Below are 21729 nucleotides of genomic sequence, written 5' to 3' on the forward strand. Positions count from 1 at the left end.
CCCGCAATTCCCCGGCCTCTCCCCTCTGTCAATCCCTTCACTGGCTCCCCATTGCCCAGAGACTCCACTACACAACCCTAACAATGACGTACAAAGCCATCCACAACCTGTCTCCTCCATACATCTGTGACCTCGTCTCCCGGTACTTACCTACACGCAACCTCCGATCCTCACAAGATCTCCTTCTCTACTCCCCTCTTTATCTCCTCTTCCCACAATCGTATACAAGATTTCTCTAGTGTATCACCCCTACTCTGGAACTCTCTACCACAACACATCAGACTCTCGCCTACCATCGAAACCTTCAAAAAGAGCCTGAAGACCCACCTCTTCCGACAAGCCTACAACCTGCAGTAACCACCGATCAACCAAACCGCTGCATGACCAGCTCTATCCTCGCCTACTGTATTCTCACCCATCCCTTGTAGATTGTGAGCCTTCGCGGGCAGGGTCCTCTCTCCTCCTGTAGCAGATATGACTTGTATTGTTTAAGATTATTGTACTTGTTTTTATTATGTATACCCCTCCTCCCATGTAAAGCGCCATGGAATAAATGGCGCTATAACAATAAATAATAATAATGCACCTCATGCTCCTCCTTTATACATAGCACACTCATTTTCCCAATCAATCACTCCACTCGTTTTCACCTCACATGTGCACAGCAACTTCCTGTTATGATCACAGCAGTGTAATCCATGAGGATCCTCCCTTTCCATTGTCATGCCTCACAGGAGCAACTCCATTCTAGACACAACGGAGGTAGATGTGGCCTGTGCCTGCCACGCACGGATACCATGAAGGCAGCTGCCCTGATTGTAGCTCACAGCACCTGGGACATTGCAGCCGGTGAGTTTTGCAGGGTGGCTTTCGAGGTGAATGTGTCTCCGTCTGTGTGCGCTAACAACGAGGGCCGTGTGGACGGGGCTTTGCGTGTAGAGTGAGTGTGGTTATGTGGAGTGGGTGGGGCTATGTGGAGCGGGTGTGGCTTGATACCCCAGAAAGATAGAGAGAGAGATAGATAATCTCCTCAGAAAATGGCAACTTTTTGTTTATTTTTAGCCACAAAAAAATAAAAATTTGTTATCACTAGTGTTGAGCATTCCGATACCGCAAGTATCGGGTATCGGCCGATACTTGCGGTATCGGAATTCCGATACCGGGATTCCGATACTTGCCGCGTATCGGATACCGGAATCGGAAGTTCCCAGATTCAAAATGCAGAAATTCAGCCAATGAGAATGATTTCAAGTGTGGGCACATCCTGTTCAGCATGGAGGGCATGAAACTACTGGCATGGCTGTGATTGGCTGCTGAAATGATGTCATGATGCAGTTTAAAAGTCGCTGGCGCCATTTTGCGATCACTCTGCTGTGAATTCAGTTAGTGACAGGACGCTGTTTGCTGACTGAGGGACAGTTTAGAGATAGCGATTTGCTTCTTTGTGCTTTCCAAAGGCTAATTTAGCAACCGCTGTGTTCACCTACTATTCACCTTGCTTTTGCCTTGTAGCGCTGTTTTCACAGCGATCTGCAAGGTCTGTGTGTGTGTGTGTGTGTGTGAGTGCAGCCCACTCTCTAGTCTGAGTGCAGCCACATAGGCCATCCATAGCTGGTTGTATTCAGTTCAGGGAGGGTGGTTCATTGCCTCATACTGTCCTTTTTTTTTTTTTTCCAAGTAGTGTAGTCTGCTGCTAATTTATTCAAAAAAATCCTATTAGTGTCTTTCCACCCGTCTCCAGCTAATTTGTGGAAAAACACTACATAGGATAACGTAGAGGAGGGTTTTTGGGCCTTGCAGCGCCGTTTACGGCTGTCTGCACGGTCTCCGTGTGACTGCAGCTCGCCCTGTAGTCTGTGAGCAGCCATAGCCTGGTTGTCTCCAGCTCAGGGTTGTTCACTGCGTCATACCGCCAAATCAATTTTCATTTTGTTTTAAGTAGTGCAGGCTGCTGCACATTTTTTCAAAAAATTCCTATTAGTGTCTTTCCACCCGTCTCCAGCTAATTTGTGGAAAAACACTAGATAGGATAACGTAGAGGAGGGTTTTTGGGCCTTGCAGCGCCGTTTACGGCTGTCTGCACGGTCTCCGTGTGACTGCAGCTCTATCCGTTGTCAGTTCAGCCCCAAAAAAATAAATAAATAATAAAGTTCACCAAACACACCAGTTACACCACTTTACATTTGTGTAAGCCACATTAGCTCATATTAAAGTTTAGTCCACACTTTAGAAAATTAGTGTTTCTTATACCTGTTAGGAGGAGTTGCTCAGGAATAAGCACACAAAGCCGTTAAGCAGAAAAGTACTATCTTTATCAGTCAACCAAGATGAAGAAGGCAGTGAGTAAGGCACGTGGGCGCAGAGCAGGGAGGGGACGTGGGGATTCTGTGCCTGCTGCGGGCACCGGTGACTCATCAGCACCCACTTTCACCAGGCAACAGTCGTTCATGCGCAGCTTTGTGTCAGAGCGCCGTACACCGCTGCTGCGTGAAGAACAAATTGAAGCCGTTGTCGGATGGATGGCAGCTAATGCATCAACTTCAATTAGTGCCACATCCTCTCAGACACAGAGCACTGGAGAGCAGCCATCTGTCTCTTCACCACCTGCCAAATTGCCCAGGCAGACAGAGAGCCCAGGGCAGGAGCTGTCTCTACTTCTGTTCTCTGAATCTCTTGGCTTGGAAACAGGGGGCCAGCCAAGCAGCATTGGAGAAATGGAAGAAGAGGCAGGGTGCAGTGATGCCCAACAGCTTTTTCTCTCTTCCTCTGAAGAGGCGGGTGGGCCAGTGGCTCCGGTCACCACATCGCAGGCCGCATCAGCTGATGATGACACTCAGGTGCCACTTACTGGTGCGTGCTCTGCTGCTGAGACTACCCAGGAGGAGCAGTTGGGGGCAGAGGGTAGTGTAGATGATGAGGTCCTTGACCCATCTTGGCGTGAGGGACAGGAAGGTGGTGGGAGCAGCTCTGAGGAAGAGATTCCCCGTACGGCCCAAAGAGGGAGAGGGAGGGGGAAGACTGCGGATCCTGCAGCCTCCGCTTTGGCACCCGTTAGGAGCATGTCTCTTCCAAAAGCCAAAAAGGGCGCTCCCAAGACTTGCAGTGCCTGGTCCTTTTTTGACACAGTTGCAGATGACATTTGCTATGTCAGATGCAAGGTGTGTCATCAAAAAGTCAAAAGAGGGAAAAATGTCAGCAACCTCAATACCTCCAACATGTGGAAACATGTGCGCACCAGGCACCCGGCGGAGTTAGAAAAACACACTGAAGAGCTAGGCCAACCAACAGCGGCAGCTACCACCCCTTCAGCTCGTGTTGCCTCTTCCTCCAGCTCACACGCAGCTGGTTCGGCTTCCTCCCAGGATCGCCATGGAAGAACCTCTGGCCCTGTTGTCCAGAGACCCGCTGTAATTCCACCCGCAGCACCACTTTCCCAGTCATCCACACACTCCCAGCCCAGTCTACAGCCATCGGTAGTACAGGCATGGGAGAAAAGGCGGCCTTTCTCGTCAAACCACCCACGAGCACAGGCTCTGACTGCAGGCATTGCCAAACTTCTGTCACTGGAAATGCTGTCATTCAGGCTGGTGGAGACTGACAGCTTCCGTGACTTGATGTCATTGGCAGTCCCACAGTACAATGTGCCCAGCCGCTTTTACTTCAGCAGGCAAGCCGTCCCTGCCCTGCACAAGCATGTGGAGGGACACATAAAACACGCGCTACTGAACGCCGTCAGTAGCAAGGTCCACCTCACCACCGATGGGTGGACCAGTCAACATGGACAGGGGCGATACCTTTCCCTCACTGCCCATTGGGTTAATGTCGTTGAGCCGGGTACAGACCGTGCGAGTGGCGCAGGACGTGTCCTGCCCACTCCAAGGATTGCAGGAATCCATTCTGTACGCATTGACTCCTCCTCTTACACCAGTTCCTCAGAATCATCGCTGCAGGAGCCGTCACAGTCCACCTCCACATGGACCCGTGATGAACGTGTACCTGTTACGACCGACATGAGCACAGCCGTGGCCAAACGTCAACAGGCCGTCTTGAAATTAATTTTTTTGGGGAATCGTAGCCACACAGCGCAGGAGCTCTGGAATGCCATCAAGCAGGAGAGCGATGTGTGGTTTGTGCCAGCGAATCTCCAGCCAGGCATGGTAGTGTGTGATAATGGCCGAAATCTGGTGGCAGCTCTGGGCCTCGGCAACCTCACTCACATCCCATGTCTGGCACATGTGCTCAATTTGGTCGTGCAGAGCTTTTTGAGGGACTATCCGGATCTTGATGCACTGCTGCACAAGGTCCGCCTAGAGTGTGCTCACTTGCGGCGTTCCAGCACGGCAAAAGCGCGCATTGCGGCTCTGCAGCGCCGACACCGCCTGCCGGAACATCGCATCATATGTGACCTACCTACCAGGTGGAATTCCACGTTACATATGTTGGAGCGGTTGTGTGAGCAACAGCAAGCTGTAATGGAGTACCAGCTGCTTCAGGCGCAAAGAAGTCGCAGTCAGCGCCGTACAGACTTCACAACCACAGAGTGGGCCACTATGAATGACGTCTGCCAGGTTTTGCGTCCCTTTGATTATTCCACGCGGATGGCGAGTGCAGATGATGCACTAGTCAGCATGACTGTCCCCCTTATCTGCCTGCTTGAAAAATCACTGCAAGCGCTAAGGGATGATGTTGTGGAAGAGGTGGAGGATGAGGATTCACCATTTCCATCATCTTCTGGACAGTCAGCGCCACGTGGTTCCTCACAAACGCGTAGGCAGGGGACAGTTTGTGAGGAGGATGAGGAGGAGTCAATGGAGGAGGAAGACATCCGTCCAGAAAAGGGAGTTACACAATTGTCCAGTACTCAGTGTGTACAGCGAGGGTGGGGTGATGACGAGCGGGCAGAGATCACGCCTCCAGCAGGGGACAGCGTTTCTTGGGCAGTTGGCAGTCTGCAGCACATGGTGGATTACATGCTGCAGTGCCTGAGAAACGACCGCCGCATCGCCCACATTCTCAACATGTCTGATTATTGGGTGTTCACCCTCCTCGATCCTCGCTACCGGGACAACGTAGAAAGCCTCATCACACCGTTGAACCGGGAGCGAAAAATGCGGGAGTACCAAGACACACTGGTCAATTCCATCATCTTCTCCATTCCAACTGAGAGAAGTGCTGCTAGTGCATTCCAAAGCAGCTCAGTGCGTCCAGGCAGTGGTGGAGGCTCTGCACAAAGAGGGAGCAGAAGCAGTGCCTCTGCCCAAGGCAAGACCAGTATGGCCCAACTGTGGCACAGTTTTCTGTGCCCCCCACAAAAGTCTACACCATCACAGACGGCTCCAGTCAGCAGGAGGCAACGGTTCCGTCAGATGGTGACAGACTACATGTCTTGCCCTCTTGCTGTACTCCCAGACGGCTCTTCCCCTTTCAAGTTTTGGGTCTCAAAGCTGGATACATGGCCAGAGCTAAGCCAGTATGCATTGGAGGTGCTGTCTTGCCCTGCGGCCAGTGTATTATCGGAACGTGTCTTTAGTGCTGCAGGTGGTGTACTAACTGACCGTCGCATGCGACTATCCTCCGATAACGTTGACCGGCTTACTTTCCTGAAAATGAACAAGGCCTGGATCTCACAGGAATTTGCCACTCCTCCTCCTGATTAAATAATTAGGTGACTGTCTACAGTATCCAGTTCTCCTGTTGTTTTCATCTTTCTACCACCTGAACTGTAATTCCTGGGCTCCAACACCGCCAGTTGAGGCTCAGAAGTGTCGTCTGCACAGTCAAAACATACGACCCAGTGTTATTGGGTTTCAGTAACGTCAGCTGATCCCCAGCTGTGTAGCCGGCAATGTGTCCTGCGACCGCCACGCTGACACAACAACTGAAATGTAAGGGAATCTGTCCCCCCCCCCCCCAAGGCGTTTGTTACTGAAAGAGCCACCTTGTGCAGCAGTAATGCTGCACAAGGAAAAGGTAGCTATTTTTGTTTAGCTCCTTGCACACGCAGAACTTAACACTTATAAAATGTGTCCACTGATACCGTAAAACCGTCCCGGAGGTGGGACTTTCCTTCGTAATATGACGCAGCACAGCCGTCATTCCTACCCCCTTGGCGCCGTGCCCCGGCTCCTCAGCGTTGTTTGATTCCGTCCCGGAGCCTGCGCTGTTATGTTATCCCGTGACCAGGCACACTTAGCGCTGCCCGTCTTCTGGCATCATTTGGTGTCAGGATGGCTGCGCCTGTGCGGCCGTGCTGGCCGAGAGCCCGCCTCGCAGTGTCTTCTGATTTAATCCCACTGGGGGCCTGGGATCCATGGACATGCGCAGTGCATATCTGAACCTCCACCTCTTACTCATCTCCCTATGGCTTCTTCAGACTGTTCGGTGTCAGCTGGTCCCTAATAGCATGCCACGGCCGTGACACCGCACAGTCTTAAGAAGCCGTAGGGAGGGGAGTGAGAGGCGAGGATATGCACTGCGCATGGCCATGGATCCCAGGCCCCCAGTGGGATTAAATCAGAAGACACTGCGAGGCGGGCTCTCGGCCAGTGCGGCCGCACAGGCGCAGACAGCCTGACACCAAATGATGTCAGAAGATGGGAAGCGCTAAGTGTGCCTGGCCACGGGATAACATAACAGCGCAGGCTCCGGGACGGAATCAAACAACGCTGAGGAGCCGGGGCACGGCGCCGGGGGGGTAGGAATGACGGCTGTGCTGCGTCATATTACGAAGGAAAGTCCCACCTCCGGGACGGTTTCACGGTTTCAGGGGACACATTTTATAAGTGTTTAGTTCTGTGTTTGCAAGGAGCATGATGAAAAGAGCCACCTTTTCCTTTTGCATCTTTTGTGCTGCACAAGCTGGCTCTTTCAGCTACAAACGCCTTGGGGGGGGGGGTTAAAGGTTCCCTTTCGACATTCTCAGGCTTCGGCCTACATTGTGTTCCTCTGCTTTTCCACCTGTCCCTGGGCTCCAACACCGCCAGTTGCCGTCCAGAAGTGCTGTACGCACAGTCAACAGTCCCTCCTCTGTTATTGGGGTTCAGTAACGTCAGCTGTTCCCCTGCTGTGTGTGTGGCAATCCCTCCTACCTCCTCCTACCTCCTCCTCCTCCACCTGTCCCTGGGCTCCAACACCGCCAGTTGCCGTCCAGAAGTGCTGTACGCACAGTCAACAGTCCCTCCTCTGTTATTGGGGTTCAGTAACGTCAGCTGTTCCCCTGCTGTGTGTGTGGCAATCCCTCCTACCTCCTCCTACCTCCTCCTCCTCCACCTGTCCCTGGGCTCCAACACCGCCAGTTGCCGTCCAGAAGTGCTGTACGCACAGTCAACAGTCCCTCCTCTGTTATTGGGGTTCAGTAACGTCAGCTGTTCCCCTGCTGTGTGTGTGGCAATCCCTCCTACCTCCTCCTACCTCCTCCTCCTCCACCTGTCCCTGGGCTCCAACACCGCCAGTTGCCGTCCAGAAGTGCTGTACGCACAGTCAACAGTCCCTCCTCTGTTATTGGGGTTCAGTAACGTCAGCTGTTCCCCTGCTGTGTGTGTGGCAATCCCTCCTACCTCCTCCTACCTCCTCCTCCTCCACCTGTCCCTGGGCTCCAACACCGCCAGTTGCCGTCCAGAAGTGCTGTACGCACAGTCAACAGTCCCTCCTCTGTTATTGGGGTTCAGTAACGTCAGCTGTTCCCCTGCTGTGTGTGTGGCAATTTCTCCTACCTCCTCCTACCTCCTCCTCCTCCACCTGTCCCTGGGCTCCAACACCGCCAGTTGCCGTCCAGAAGTGCTGTACGCAGTCAACAGTCCCTCCTCTGTTATCGGGGTTCAGTAACGTCAGCTGTTCCCCTGCTGTGTGTGTGGCAATCCCTCCTACCTCCTCCTACCTCCTCCACCTGTCCCTGGGCTCCAACACCGCCAGTTGCCGTCCAGAAGTGCTGTACGCACAGTCAACAGTCCCTCCTCTGTTATTGGGGTTCAGTAACGTCAGCTGTTCCCCAGCTGTGTGTGTGGCAATCCCTCCTACCTCCACCTGTCCCTGGGCTCCAACACCGCCAGTTGCCGTCCAGAAGTGCTGTACGCACAGAGCCAAACACCTCGCCAATGTGTTAGTGGGGTTCAGCACCGCCAGCTGTTCCCCTGCTGTGTAGCTGGCAACGTGTCCTGCAACAGCCACGCAGACACAACAAGTTAAATTTAAGGGAACCTGTCCCCCCCCCCCAGGCGTTTGTTACTGAAGGAGCCACCTTGTGCAGCAGTAATGATGCAAAGGGAAAAAATGCCTCTTTTCGTGGTGCTCCTTGCACATGCTGAACCTAACACTTATGAAATGTGTCCCCTCACAGCGTTAAACCGTCCGGTAGGTGGAACTTTCCTTTGTCGTGTGACGCAGCACAGCCATCATTTTTACCCCCTTGGCGCCGTGCGCCGCCTCCTCAGCGTTGTTTGAATCTGTCCCGGAGCCTGCGCTGTTAGGTTAGCCCTTGGCCATGCACACATTTTGCGCTGCCCGTCTTCTGACATCATTTGGTGTCAGGCTGGCTGTGCCTGTGCGGGTGCGCTGGCCGAGATGCCGCCTCGCAGTGTCGTCTAATGTAATCCCACCGCGGGCCTGGGATCCGTGGCCATGCGCAGTGCATATCCTCGCCTCTCACTCCCCTCCCTACGGCTTCTTCAGACTGTGCGGTGTCAGCTGATCCCTAATAGCATGCCACGGCCGTGACACCGCACAGTCTGAAGAAGCCGTAAGGAGGGGAGTGAGAGGCGAGGATATGCACTGCGCATGGCCACGGATCCCAGGCCCGCGGTGGGATTACATTAGACGACACTGCGAGGCGGGATCTCGGCCAGCGCACCCGCACAGGTGCAGCCAGCCTGACACCAAATGATGTCAGAAGACGGGCAGCGCAAAATGTGTGCATGGCCAAGGGCTAACCTAACAGCGCAGACTCCGGGACAGATTCAAACAACGCTGAGGAGGCGGCGCACGGCGCCAAGGGGGTAAAAATGATGGCTGTGCTGCGTCACACGACAAAGGAAAGTTCCACCTACCGGACGGTTTAACGCTGTGAGGGGACACATTTCATAAGTGTTAGGTTCAGCATGTGCAAGGACCATAATTAAAAGAGCTAAGTTTACCTTTTCCAGCATTAGTGCTGTACACAATGGCTCTTTCAGCTACAAACGCCTGGGGGGGGGGGGGGGTTAAAGGTTTCCTTTCAACTTGCACCGGTGCAGGCTTCGGCCTACACTCCGCTCCCCCTGCTCCTCCTGCTGACCCTGGGCTCTAACACCGCCAGTTTTGGCCCAGATGTGCTAGCTGCACAGAGAAAAACACCAGCCAATGTGTCAGTGGGGTTCAGCACCGCCAGCTGTTCCCCTGCTGTGCAGCCGGCATCGTGTCCTGCAAAAGCCACGCAGACACAAGAACTGAAATTGAAGGGAACCTGTCCCCCCTCCCCCAGGCGTTTGTACGTTTTTAAGGCCACCTTGTACAGCGGTAATGCTGCATGTGTGCAAGGTGGCTCATAAACGTATTCTCCTCGCACATGTGGAACTGAAAACACGTCTAAAATGTGTCCTCTGTGTGACCATTTAACCGTCCCGGTGGTGTGACTTTCCTTTGTAATGACACGCTGCAACCCCCTTGGTAGCGCTGCCCGTCTTCTAGCATCATTGTTTGGCTGCCTGCGCCTCTGCGGCCGCCCTGACCCACACAACGCCCCTCGGTGTCTTATTTATTGGGACTGCGAGGGTGTGATTGATGGGCATGAGCAGTGCATCACTTCGCCTGTCCCTCATCTCCTTCCGCCTTCTTCAGACTGTGCGGCTTCATGGCCGTGGCATGCGATAAGGGATCAGCTGACGCCGCACAGTCTGAAGCGGGTGTAAGGACCCGAGTGTGAGAGGCGAACATATGTGCTGCGCCAGGCCATGAATCCCATCCCCGCAGTGTTTTAACAATGTTAAGACACTGCGGGGCTGGGATTCATGGTCATCGCGAACCGCACCGGCCGACATTAAATGATGTCAGAAGATGGGCAGCGCTAACAGCGCTAGGCCAGGGGATAACACGACAGCGCAGACTCCTGTACAGCAAATAACAATGCTCAGGAGGCTGCACCCAGCACCAAGGTGGGATTCTTGACATCTGTGCTGCGTCTCATTACAAAGGGAACTCGCGCCTCCAACACAGTTTGACTGTATAAAGGGCTAAATGTTATACGTGTTTCATTCAGCGTGTGCAAGGAGCAAAATTAAAAGAGCAACCTTTGACTTGTGCAGCACTACTGCTGCATAAGCTGTGGCTCTTCTACTTTGTAACCCCTGAGGGGGGGTTAAAGGTTACCTTTGAAATTGGTTCAAGTAGGCTTCGGCCTACACTCTGCTCCCCCTGCAGAGCCCGGGCTCCAACACCGCCAGTTGGGGCCCGGTACTGCTAGCTGCACAGAGCCAAACACCAGCCAATGTGTCAGTGGGGTTCAGCACCGCCAGCTGTTCCCCTGCTGTGCAGCCGGCAACGTGTCCTGCAACTGCCACGCAGGCACAACAGACCCAAAGCTGCCGCCAGTGCAGGCTTCGGCCTACACTCTGCTCCATCTCCTCCTCCTGCTGACCCCGGGCTCTAACACCGCCAGTTGGGGCCCGGTACTGCTAGCTGCACAGAGAAAAACACCAGCCAATGTGTCAGTGGGGTTCAGCACCGCCAGCTGTTCCCCTGCTGTGCAGCCGGCATCGTGTCCTGCAAAAGCCACGCAGACACTTGCTCTTGTACCTTCTGCTCCCCATCCTGGTTCCAGTACCGTCAGCTGGTTCCGGGCAGAGCCTTTGGCTTAGGTGCCTCCCTCTGGGTATCCGAGTTCCACCAACGTCAGGTGGTCCTTGGTAGTGCTTTCAGGCACGGGTACCTCCTGCTTAGTAACCGGGTTCCAGTAACGTCAGCTGGTCCTCGGTAGTTCCATTGGCTCTTGGACCTTCGGCTACCCATCCGGGTTCCAGCACCGTCAGCTGGTTCTCGGCAGTGTCTTTTGCTCTTGTACCTTCTGCTCCTCATCCTGGTTCCAGTACCGTCAGCTGGTTCCAGGCAGAGCCTTTGGCTTAGGTGCCTCCCTCTGGGTATCCGAGTTCCACCAACGTCAGGTGGTCCTTGGTAGTGCTTTCAGGCACGGGTACCTCCTGCTTAGTAACCGGGTTCCAGTTCCATCAGCTGGTTCTCGGCATTTTCTCAGCCTTCTTGTACCTTCTGCTACATTTCCAAGTTCAAGAGACTAAACACGATGACCCGGAAGACCACCCCTAAGATGACGACGACACCAGAGACGACAACCACCGTGATGACGACGACCCTGGAGACGATGACCCTGAAGACCACCCCGATGACGACGACCCCGGAGACGACGACCCTGAAGACCACCCCGATGACGACGACCCCGGAGACGACGACCCTGGAGACGACGACCCTGGAGACGACGACCCTGGAGACGACGACCCTGGAGACGACGACGACCTGGAAGACCGAGAAGCAGAAGAACAAGAGGCTGCAGAACAAAGAGCAGAAGAACATTAAGCATAACACTAAATATCAGAGCAAAAAATATTATCTAAATTATGAGCAGAAGAAGACTAAGCAGTGTATGGGGGTGAGTCCGTTCCTCCTCGTGGTGCCCCTGGATAAAGCCTGATGCTGCAGGCCAAACTGAACGCGGACAAATGTAACTGTTTTGTGACAGGCAGAACGGAAGGTGTAATCTTCAAACTTTTAAAGATAACAACTACGGGAATGCCTGACACAAATAAGAATATGATGAAGAAGTAGAATATGATGAAGATAATAGTAAAATAAAAAGAATATGAACAATGTAACCCAAAAAATAATAGGTAGAAGATGAAGAAGAAGATGAATAAGGTGAAGAAGTTGATGTCAAAGAAGCTGATGATGAGGATAATGAAGAAGAAAGTGTGGGAGAAGTAAAAAAGAAGGTGAAGGGCGTGGAAGTAGTGAAACATCAATATCTGACAAAATAAAAAAAAAATTAACAGTCAAAATCTTTCTAACGCCGAACGTCATAAAAAATAAAAAAAATCCTGCTATTCTATTAGATTGGGCTAAACCTCTGTGCCTTTAATGTCTCCGCCACGTCCCCCAATACAGCCTACATTATTCTTAGTTGTTTTCCTTCATGTAGAATTAACCTACAAGGAAAAAGGGTTTATTTTAATTCCGATATTTTCGTCCCATTGACTTGCATTGGGATCGGGTATCGGTATCGGATTAGATCCGATATTTTGACGGTATCGGCCGATACTTTCCGATACCGATTACCTTCCGATATCGGAAAGTATCGGTATCGGAAAGTATCGCTCAACACTAGTTATCACCATAACTGTACCGCCCCAGAGAATCGTGTAACCAGGTCATTTTTACTGGCTGCATTGGGAAGGCGTTAATGAGAGCACTCCAGCATTTGGGGCTGTGGGATGCATTTATGGGGGGGCTTTTAAACACAAGATGACACTCAGCCACCCACCAGACAGGGAAACAGACACTTACTTCACAGCACAGGTGTAACATATGATATCAGTTGTGTTTTCACATTTCAAGTCAGATTGCACAAATAAAGACCAATAACGGTGACATTTACCTCAGAAACCATTAATATCAGCACCATTCAGCAGAAGGAAAGAACTACCCGTGTCATCATTCACCCTCGGGAGCATTTCCTGCTTAGGCTTCTTTCACATTTCCATCACTACGGGGCCGTCACGAAGCGTCGGCGCGACGTACCGATGGAAGTGTGTGCTTTCACATTTCCGTCAGACTACAGGGTGAGGAAAGATCGTGAGAGCGATATTTCCTGCTGGGCATGCGCAGTCTAAAACACTGGATGCGACATACAGAAAAACGTTCCCTTGAACGTTTTTCTGTGACGACGGTACGCAAAAACCCGACGCAACCAGTGCACGACGGATGCAACGTGTGTCCATATGTCGCGATCCGTCAGCAATACAAGTATGGGAAAACACTGTATCCTGCGGGCAAATTTGCAGGATGCGTTTTTTCCGAAAACGACGCATTGTGACGGATTAAAAAAAACGGAAATGTGAAAGTAGCCTAAGAAATAGGACAGACTCTGAGGAAAGCCTGCAGTTTTCGCAATGATTGCTGGGAGTTGTAGTTTAATAATCACCCCTGCGCATTAGATAACAAGAAATCCATGCGCCGCAAATGGTTTCTGGGAACTGTTGTCCAGAGACTGCAGTAACAAACGCTAGATGAGGACAGTTACACTACAAATCCCAGAAATCATTGCGTGATCAATTCTAGGTGTGAAATAGAGGCTATTGATGAGGAGAGCTCTCTTACATGAGAGGAGGGTGGAGCGCATAATATGAGTGACTGCTGGGGCTTGTAGTTCCCCTGTAGCTAAGGAGCCATTCTCAGATTATATCGATGATGTTAGTCAGCTTTCAGCATCATGTATGTATAAATGTCACCATTATTATTAAGCACATTCGCTGTCGAAAGCGCCATGACATTTCTCTGACGTGTTGCATTTTTATTTCTCTTCTCGTGATTTTTGATAGAGCGAGTTTCTTTCCGCAGGAGAATGAGCTGCCGAGTACAATAATCTTTTGTCCAGTGGAGAGCCCGCTAGGACCGTGGGGCACTCGGTACCGGGCCGGTTCTGTTCTTAAAGTGGTGGTCACGGTGGCAGTGACCCGGTCCCTGGCCCTGGGTGTCCAGTAAAAGGGGGTTAATCAAAATGGAAATAAAGTCTAATATAGTGTTTGTGACGCCACCTGTGGTACTCGGCCTTGGATGGCCGACGCTGCTTAAAAGGGGTCCTCTGGGGATGATGGTATTGCAGGGGAGATGTATAGCTCCCCACAGGTAAAATTTAGTCCCCAGGGCTCCCGATGTAGTTGGTAAGGATGATAGATGGTGAAGTGCAGGAAAGAGTTGGAGGACACAAGATTGCAGTCTCTTTACCTTTTACTGGTGCAGTTCAGGTACAGGTTACAGGTAGTTTTTGGAATCCGGGCAGCCTGGAAGCGATTTGGAATCCCCCTAGCCAGGTGGGGTTGGAAGCATTCCTTACTGCGCTGTGGTTTAAGTTCCTTGCTGTCTGAGACTTCACACAAGGTCCTCTCTTTATCTCTGTCCCTTTTAGGTGGACACTACCCGCATGGCATACAACTCCAGCCTTTTTACAGGTGTCCCTTCTCGTGGTGGCTCCGGGCTCTATTTGCTGCTGTGCGTTCTGGTGTAATTGTGGCCAGGAGACTTGGAATCTCCTGCCCGCCGGTTTCTGCTGTGAGGCAGTTACCCCCACAACCTCTGAATTCCGGCCTCCGGTTTCTTGCGCTTGAACCTGGAGTGAGTTCAATCGCAGCTCCACTCCAGTTTCTCTCTCCTCCTTTGCTCCTTCTCCCCTCACTGTCTTCTACAATCTGCCTGTCAGGAGCTAAAGAGCTGCATGTCTGCTCAGTTCCAGCTCTCCTCCTCACAGACTCTCTAGCTATCTCCTTCTCCAAAAAGAAGAAAAAATAAGGCAGCACTCCTTTTCTTCAAGTGAAAATCTGTGTTTTAATTCAGACCCACATGGCAGGCGACGTTTCGGCTCTGGATGAGCCTTTCTCCCAGAGCCGAAACGTCGCCTGCCATGTGGGTCTGAATTAAAACACAGATTTTCACTTGAAGAAAAGGAGTGCTGCCTTATTTTTTCTTCTTTTTGGATTTATGCATAGTGGATGGATTGCAATTAAGGCCTGTGCACCCGAAAGGCATTTATAGTGTGCTGTTTCACTTTTTTTATGTATATAACTCCTCCTCCAGCCAGAATATATCTAGGGAAGCTACCCTGAAACCGAGTTCAGAGCTCCCTCCTTCTGACCTGGAGTCAGTGATGTATGTACATGTTACCTGTTAAAAGGATCCTCCTCGCTTCCAGGCATGGCATCACCCTCCCCGTGAGGAAGGCAATACCACTGTAACAACCGGCTTCCTGGGGTGTTACACCAGAACAAAATATAATTTCACCAAAGGAATGAGCGTTTTGCTCATTCATCAGGTGTCTGTCTTACCACATGATGAAGTGCTTTTACACTGAAAGATTAAGTACTTGACACTTCTAGAAGTCCCACAGACCAATCTTTTGGTCTAATGTATATTGGACATAAGGTAGCCATATGCCAATGCTTTCTACACCAAAATCAGACACTTCGCAGTCAAGGGTATCTTCTACGAATTACATAAAATCTAATATGCATATGTATACATATACATCGCTGAAGCCTTGCCATCCGATGAACAAGAATTCCTCCTGATCCTCCCATACAGAGTTCAACCTTACCACTGATGATCCAAGACACCACCATACACATTACGTGGTGGCTAGCCACAGCTACATCGGTGATTTATCAGCTTTCCTGAGCAACAGGGCTACTCCCCATCAGTTGACGAGAGTACACTCACACGCTCAGTTCCTTGTAGCTCTAGGGAGCTGGGTGAGTTCTAACTAAGTCAATATCTGAATTATGTTTGATCAAGGATGGACATAATACAACTACATCTAAAGCCAATACACAATTCCAGGAGTTTGTTATTTTTTATTTTTTTTAATATATACAGACTAGCAAGAGAAAGTCCCATGGATAAAGGACAACCCAAATAGTTGGACATCAAGGGCGCAATTCATCTTTTTTTTTGTTTTTCGACTACTGGTCTTTGATGAGGTCTTTTTGTGCCAAATTCATCGAAATGGAGAACATGATTCATGAATTTTGCTTGCCTCCTTTCTTCCTTAAGGCTATGTACACACGTTGTGGATTTTTGTGCACCATTTTTGTTAAATCCGCAGGTAAAACGCACTGCAGATTACCTGCGGATTTACCGTGATTTCCTGCGGATTCCACCTGCGGATTCCTGTTGAGGGGCAGGTGTAAACCGCTGCGGAATCCGCACAAACAATTGACATGCTGCGGAAAATACAAAGCAGCGTTTCCGCGCCTTTTTTTTCCGCAGCATGTGCACTGCGGATTTAGTTTTCCATACATTTACATGGTACTGTACAACGCATGGAAAACTGCTGCCAATCCGCTGTGGATCCGCAGCAAAATCCTCAACGTGTGCACATAGCCTTAAGCGTTTTCTTTGCAACTTCAGTGGCACAAAATTTTGCGCAAAACGGCTGCCCTCGGTTATCCCAGGGATAGGGGATGACTTCAAACTTTGAGAATCCTCTGTAAAGACTGACATTCCATTGTCCTATTATAAAGTGCTGCGGCCATGATGTTCCATCTTTCATGGTTTATGAATCGTCTGGTGTACAATAGTTTGGCAGGTGGTGTTTTGCTGCATTGTTGTGGTACATTATCCATTGTCACAGATCAGAGTTAGGAAAGGATCATTGGTATTCAGTACATGCATGTTACACCCCCTGAACCGATCAGTTTCATATTCCTACAGGCCTCTTGCTTCTATTCTCCTGTAAAACTGGTTTCCTGATAATGTGACTCATGATCTTAAACCAGGATCTTGGATTTCGAGCTAAAGTCTTTATATCGGGCCTACACCCTTTTTGTTGCAAACTGATAATTCATCAGTGGACAAAGCATCTGGACAGGGCAGTGTTTATGGCATTGTAAATCAAAACATGAGGAAAAACCCCTCAGCCTCAGGGACTTATTCAGTATCAGATGCTTAGCGTTCCCCTCACCTGCCCTACTGGGACACAATAATCCCAGTACAGTGTCTTCACATGTGGGACTTTGTTATGCTCAGAAGTGACCACTTATCTGTGATATGCAAGGTATTGCATGCCCTTCAACCATCCCAGGGGGACATTCCTGGATTTGGGAATGTGTCCCAAGAATGCCTTGCTGGAACCTGAATGGTTAAGAGGTATGCCCCAGTTTCAGTTGTATCTATGTTCTCAAGAGGCAGGGAGTAATCAGCACCTCCACCATTCAGCCTCAGCAACGTTCTGCGAATTTTGGATGAGCGACGACATCACTAGAAGACACCTTCTGCTCTGGGCCTCACACAGCATATGGTGGTCCTGGTTGGCTTCACGCATCACCAGGTTTCCAATTATAAACTAAAGCCACCACCTTTATCTGCTCCATTACCACAGCCTATCGCCCTGTATCCAAGCCCTGAACTCCCCCTACAAATGACAAAACAATACCTCAGATATTTCTGGCGTACGGCACAGTTTGGTCCGATGAGCGGCTTTTTTCCTGTTCTCGGTGCCTAATCTATGTGCAGAATTGGCGGCCTACTGTCTCAACTGTGCAGGGACATGATTAGCGGCAATCTGAGGTGACGTAAGATGTGATATCCACATTAGTGATGACGATCGAATATACTCGTTATTTCTCGAGCATGCTCGGGGGTCCTCCGAGTATTTTTTAGTGCTCGGAGATTTAGTTTTTCTTGCCGCAGCTGAATGATTTACATCTGTTAGCCAGCATAAGTACATGTGGGGGTTGCCTGGTTGCTAGCGTGCTCGGGAAATCTCGAGTAACAAGTATATTCGCTCATCACTAGTGATGAGCGAACGTGCTAAGGTGTTATCTGAGCATGCTCAGGTGCTAAATGGGCGTCATGATAGAAAAATATATTCCAGTCCCAGCGGTTGCATGTCTCACCGCTGTTCGACAGAAGCAACACATGCAGGGATAACTTAACAACCAATCCCCGCACATGTTACGGCTGTTGAACAGCCGCGAGGACTCAAACATACTTTTCGAGCATGCCAAAGTCACTTTGTTAGCACCCGAGCATGCTCTGATAATACCTTAAGAACAGAACGTGCATGGTCTGAGGAGGTGTCGAGAAAAAGAATAAGAAAGAGACTCTGCCTTGGGCCAGAACTATATAAGGTCTTTTTTGGCATACGTAGAGGGAAGTGCAGGGCTTAGATTTAGGTAGATAGACTGCAATAACAGGGAAGATAAAAGGTAGTAGCTTTAGCTTATAATGGGAAAAAACGGATTCCCTTTAAAGTCAATTCTGAGTGGCATCATCAGGTATATATAGGGGCTCGATCCCACGAGTGCTGTCTGATGTTTTATCGGATAGCACTCTGACTAATGTTATACTATGCGCAGTACTGATTAGCGGGTTTTCCTTATACAGATTTGGCATGACAAGAAAAAAAAAAAAAAAAAAGAGCACCATACTGTAAGTGCATCTCATGACTGGATCATGTGCACCCATACAAGTCTATGGGTGCATGTAAAACATTGGACTGCACTCGGATGTCATCTGAGTGCTGCCGAACATCCATGGACTCAGACAATGGAGAAATTGCATTCTCCACCTTTGACAATTGTCTCATCTGAGAGAATCGGATCACACTAAGTTGACACTCTGACAGAGTTTGATCATTATGTTGTTAATAATTGAGCCCATCCTCGCGCCTGAGAGAATCCACTTTGTCCCGCTTTCCTGTCATTCAAGAGGCAAATGTAAAGTAATAGAAGACTGGGACAGACTCTTCCAGGCTCACGCCTTCAGGCTAGGGAGAGACAAGCAGAAGGGAGTGGGCACAAACTAACAAAACAGCAAAGCAAATGTGTGTGAGATTGGGCCCCATCTGCAGACCTGCCCTGGAGAGAAGTGCTACCACAAAGTCCAGCAGCTGATTATCTCCCCAATAAAACAACACAAACACATTTTTCGTGGATCAGAAAGCAGAGTTCTTGGTGGAGCTTTCACCCATCAAATGTGATGCAGCAGCACAAAAAAAACCCTCAATATATTAAATTATTTTTTGTGTGTTGCTTATATAATAAAAGAATAAAGTGTCGCCACTTGGGGGTTACTGGGGTGCACTACTTTATCTCCCACCGGTGGCTCCTCAGTTACTGATGAACTACAACTCTCAGCATGTCCAATTCTAAAGCAGGGATAACTTAAAAAGCTTCACACATTATTTTGTGCCTGTTGTGACAAGTTTTTGTCTTCCAGTGACATAGCGTATGACATTTCAATATTACAAGTTCCCATTTTGACGTGATGACGGCACAACTTAAATATCAAGAACAGTCACCAGCCCTAAATCCCATAAACCTAAGCACGTTTGTAGGACATTCGCCGCTGCGGCCTTCCACATTCATGGGTAGCATCATAAAACAAGTGTGACCGTGTCTGATCATACGGTTGAAAATTCCTATAAAACTTATTAAAATTCTGTCATTTCAATATTAAATTGGTGACAATCTGGATTTTCTGCGTGCCACCCTGCAAGAAGTCCTAGCGCAAAGAGCTTACAGGCTGAAGATCAATATTAAATGTAGCGAGAGTGTTTACCAAATATTGGGCAGATCTGGCAACATTGTACAGAACTCCGCTTTTATTTATTTATTTTAGCAACAACTAATGGAAATCTAAGAAACACAGAATTGCTGTGACCTATTAGTATGCGACAAGGTATCGTTACAGCTCATTAGTAACAATGGACAAACTTCACAGTAACACATTCAAGTCTTATCAGAAAGCACACAGCCCAAACTCCAAAAGTTGTCACATTTCATCATAGAACACAAAGATCTGCATCATAACAACATTCACAGTGGTGAGAGCTGCAGATACAGATCATTCCCAGCACTGGGGGAACAGCCTGGACTTACTGACATCAGCTTGCCAGAAAGTGTTCTAATAAGAGGAGGAATATGGGGAATGAGCCCCTGCCTCTTGTCTTACCTGCCTGCTGTGACTTGGGTTAGCAGTGGTCTTGTCTCCTGGTGGCCCCCATTATTATCTCTAGTCCTGGGTGCTGCACTCTTCTCTGCTCTCAGTCCCCATTCTCCTCCTCACTTCCTGTGTGTCAGTCTGCTCTGCTGGATCAGCCCATAATGCTGCTGACATCACCCAGGTGTGTGCAGGACAGGAGGAGGCCCAGGACAGCTGCACAAACTGGAATCACCCAGTTCTTTACTTTTGTCACAGCTTCCTAGAAATAATTGCTGTAAGGTTTCGTTCACAGAGAGTCTAGTTTTTGCAAAAGTTTTCTGCGCAGAACATCCAAATTTTGGAAGTTCGCGTTTTTAAAGGATTTGGAGAGGTTCCTCTCAATTGGTATGAGCGTATGTCTTCTGGGGGGGAAATCAACCTGAAAAAAACGCAGAAAAGCCACCTAAAAAAAAAAATGGGCATAATGCAAAGCAATGTCAAAACCACACTGCGGTGCACACGTTCAGTCTTCTGAAAGGCTGTGTGCACACGTAGGAAATGTGGTGCAGAATTTTCTGCACAAAATCCGCATCTCCCGCAGAATCCGCAGCTGCGGATTTGCCGCAGTTTTTATGCCGATTTTGTGCGCATTTGCCGCGGAAATGATGCGGATTTTCTGCAGTTTTTGCTACTGTGGATTTCTATCATGGAGGGGTGCAGAAACGCTGCAGATCCGCACAAAAGAAGTGACATGCACTTCTTTTAAATCCGCAGCAATTCCGCACAACTTTTTTTTTTTTTTTTACCCATTGATTTACATTGTCCTGTAAATCACAGTGCGGATCTGCAGCGTTTCTGAGCGGGAAAATCCGCTGCGGATCCGCAGCAAATCCACATCGTGTGAACATAGCCTTAGGCTATGTTCCTACAATGAGCTTTTGATGTAGATTTTCATGAGGTTACTTACCTTTTTACATTGTGCTTTTATTGCAGTTTTGACTCTGCAGTTTTTGTCTCTTGTTGGTGATATATATATATATATATATATATATATATATATATATATATATATATATATATATATATATATATATATATATATACATAGATAGATAGATATTTTGCTTTGTGTTTGATTCTTCTTAGTATTTGGCTTTGAAAAACCTTATTGATACAATCATGTGCAGATTACAGGTGTATTTGATGCATTTCCGCTGCGGAAAGGTGCTAAAGACATCTGTCCATTTTTACTAGCAGATATTCCACATCTAATGCAAGTGTATGGAAAAATCAACACATAACACTGCAACATGTCAATTTCGTTTGCAAATATGCTTCACCAAAAAAACTCATCGTGGGCACCTACCCCAATTGGCCCATAAACTCTTCCTAGGCTATGTGCACATGGCATCTTAGGGTATGTGTCCACGTTCAGGATTGCATCAGGATTTGGTCAGGATTTTCCATCAGTATTTGTAAGCCAAAACCAGGAGTGGGTGATAAATGCAAAAGTGGAGCATATGTTTCTATTATACTTTTCCTCTAAGGGTATGTGTCCACGGTCAGTAAACGCTGCTTGTTTGACGCTGCAGCGTCAAACACGCAGCGTCCAGATGTTCCAGCATAGTGGAGGGGATTTTTTGAAATCCCGTGTCCACTATGCGTGGAAACCCGCACGCGGCGGCCCTGCGACTCCGGACATGCTGCGCGTCTTTTCAGATCGCTGCATGTCCGTTCACCTTGCGGGGAAGCAGCGTCCTCCTGAACGTGGACACGCAGCCTAATTGTTCCACTCCTGGTTTTGGCTTACAAATACTGATGAGAAATCCTGACCAAATCCTGATGCAATCCTGAACGTGGACACATACCCTTAGACTCCATCATTGCCTCCCAGAATTTTCCCAGGTGAAGTGGTTGTTTTCCTGAAGCAGCTTTTCCAGCAGTTTCGCCGTAATTCTTGGCTCCACCACCGGCATCTTTTACTTTATATTGGCAAGAACAAGCATGTCACTTCTTTTAACTGCTTCAGGATTTACGAACCCTGAAGAGGTTAAAGGG

General features: G+C 49.2%; 1 protein-coding gene across 2 annotated transcripts in view; it reads right to left on the reverse strand.

Moving 5' to 3' along the window:
* Positions 1-19835, reverse strand: part of ARHGEF16 (Rho guanine nucleotide exchange factor 16) — an 88762-nt gene extending 68927 nt beyond the window's left edge. The window contains exon 1 of one of the 2 annotated variants that reach the window (XM_077250418.1): positions 19702-19835. The gene's annotated coding sequence lies outside the window, so the exon portion shown is untranslated. The remainder of the gene's footprint in view (positions 1-19701) is intronic. The other variant, XM_077250419.1, reaches the window with a different exon arrangement.
* Between the last annotated feature and the right edge of the window lie 1894 nt (positions 19836-21729).

Source organism: Ranitomeya variabilis, chromosome 4, assembly GCF_051348905.1.
Source record: "Ranitomeya variabilis isolate aRanVar5 chromosome 4, aRanVar5.hap1, whole genome shotgun sequence".
Lineage (NCBI taxonomy): Eukaryota > Metazoa > Chordata > Amphibia > Anura > Dendrobatidae > Ranitomeya > Ranitomeya variabilis.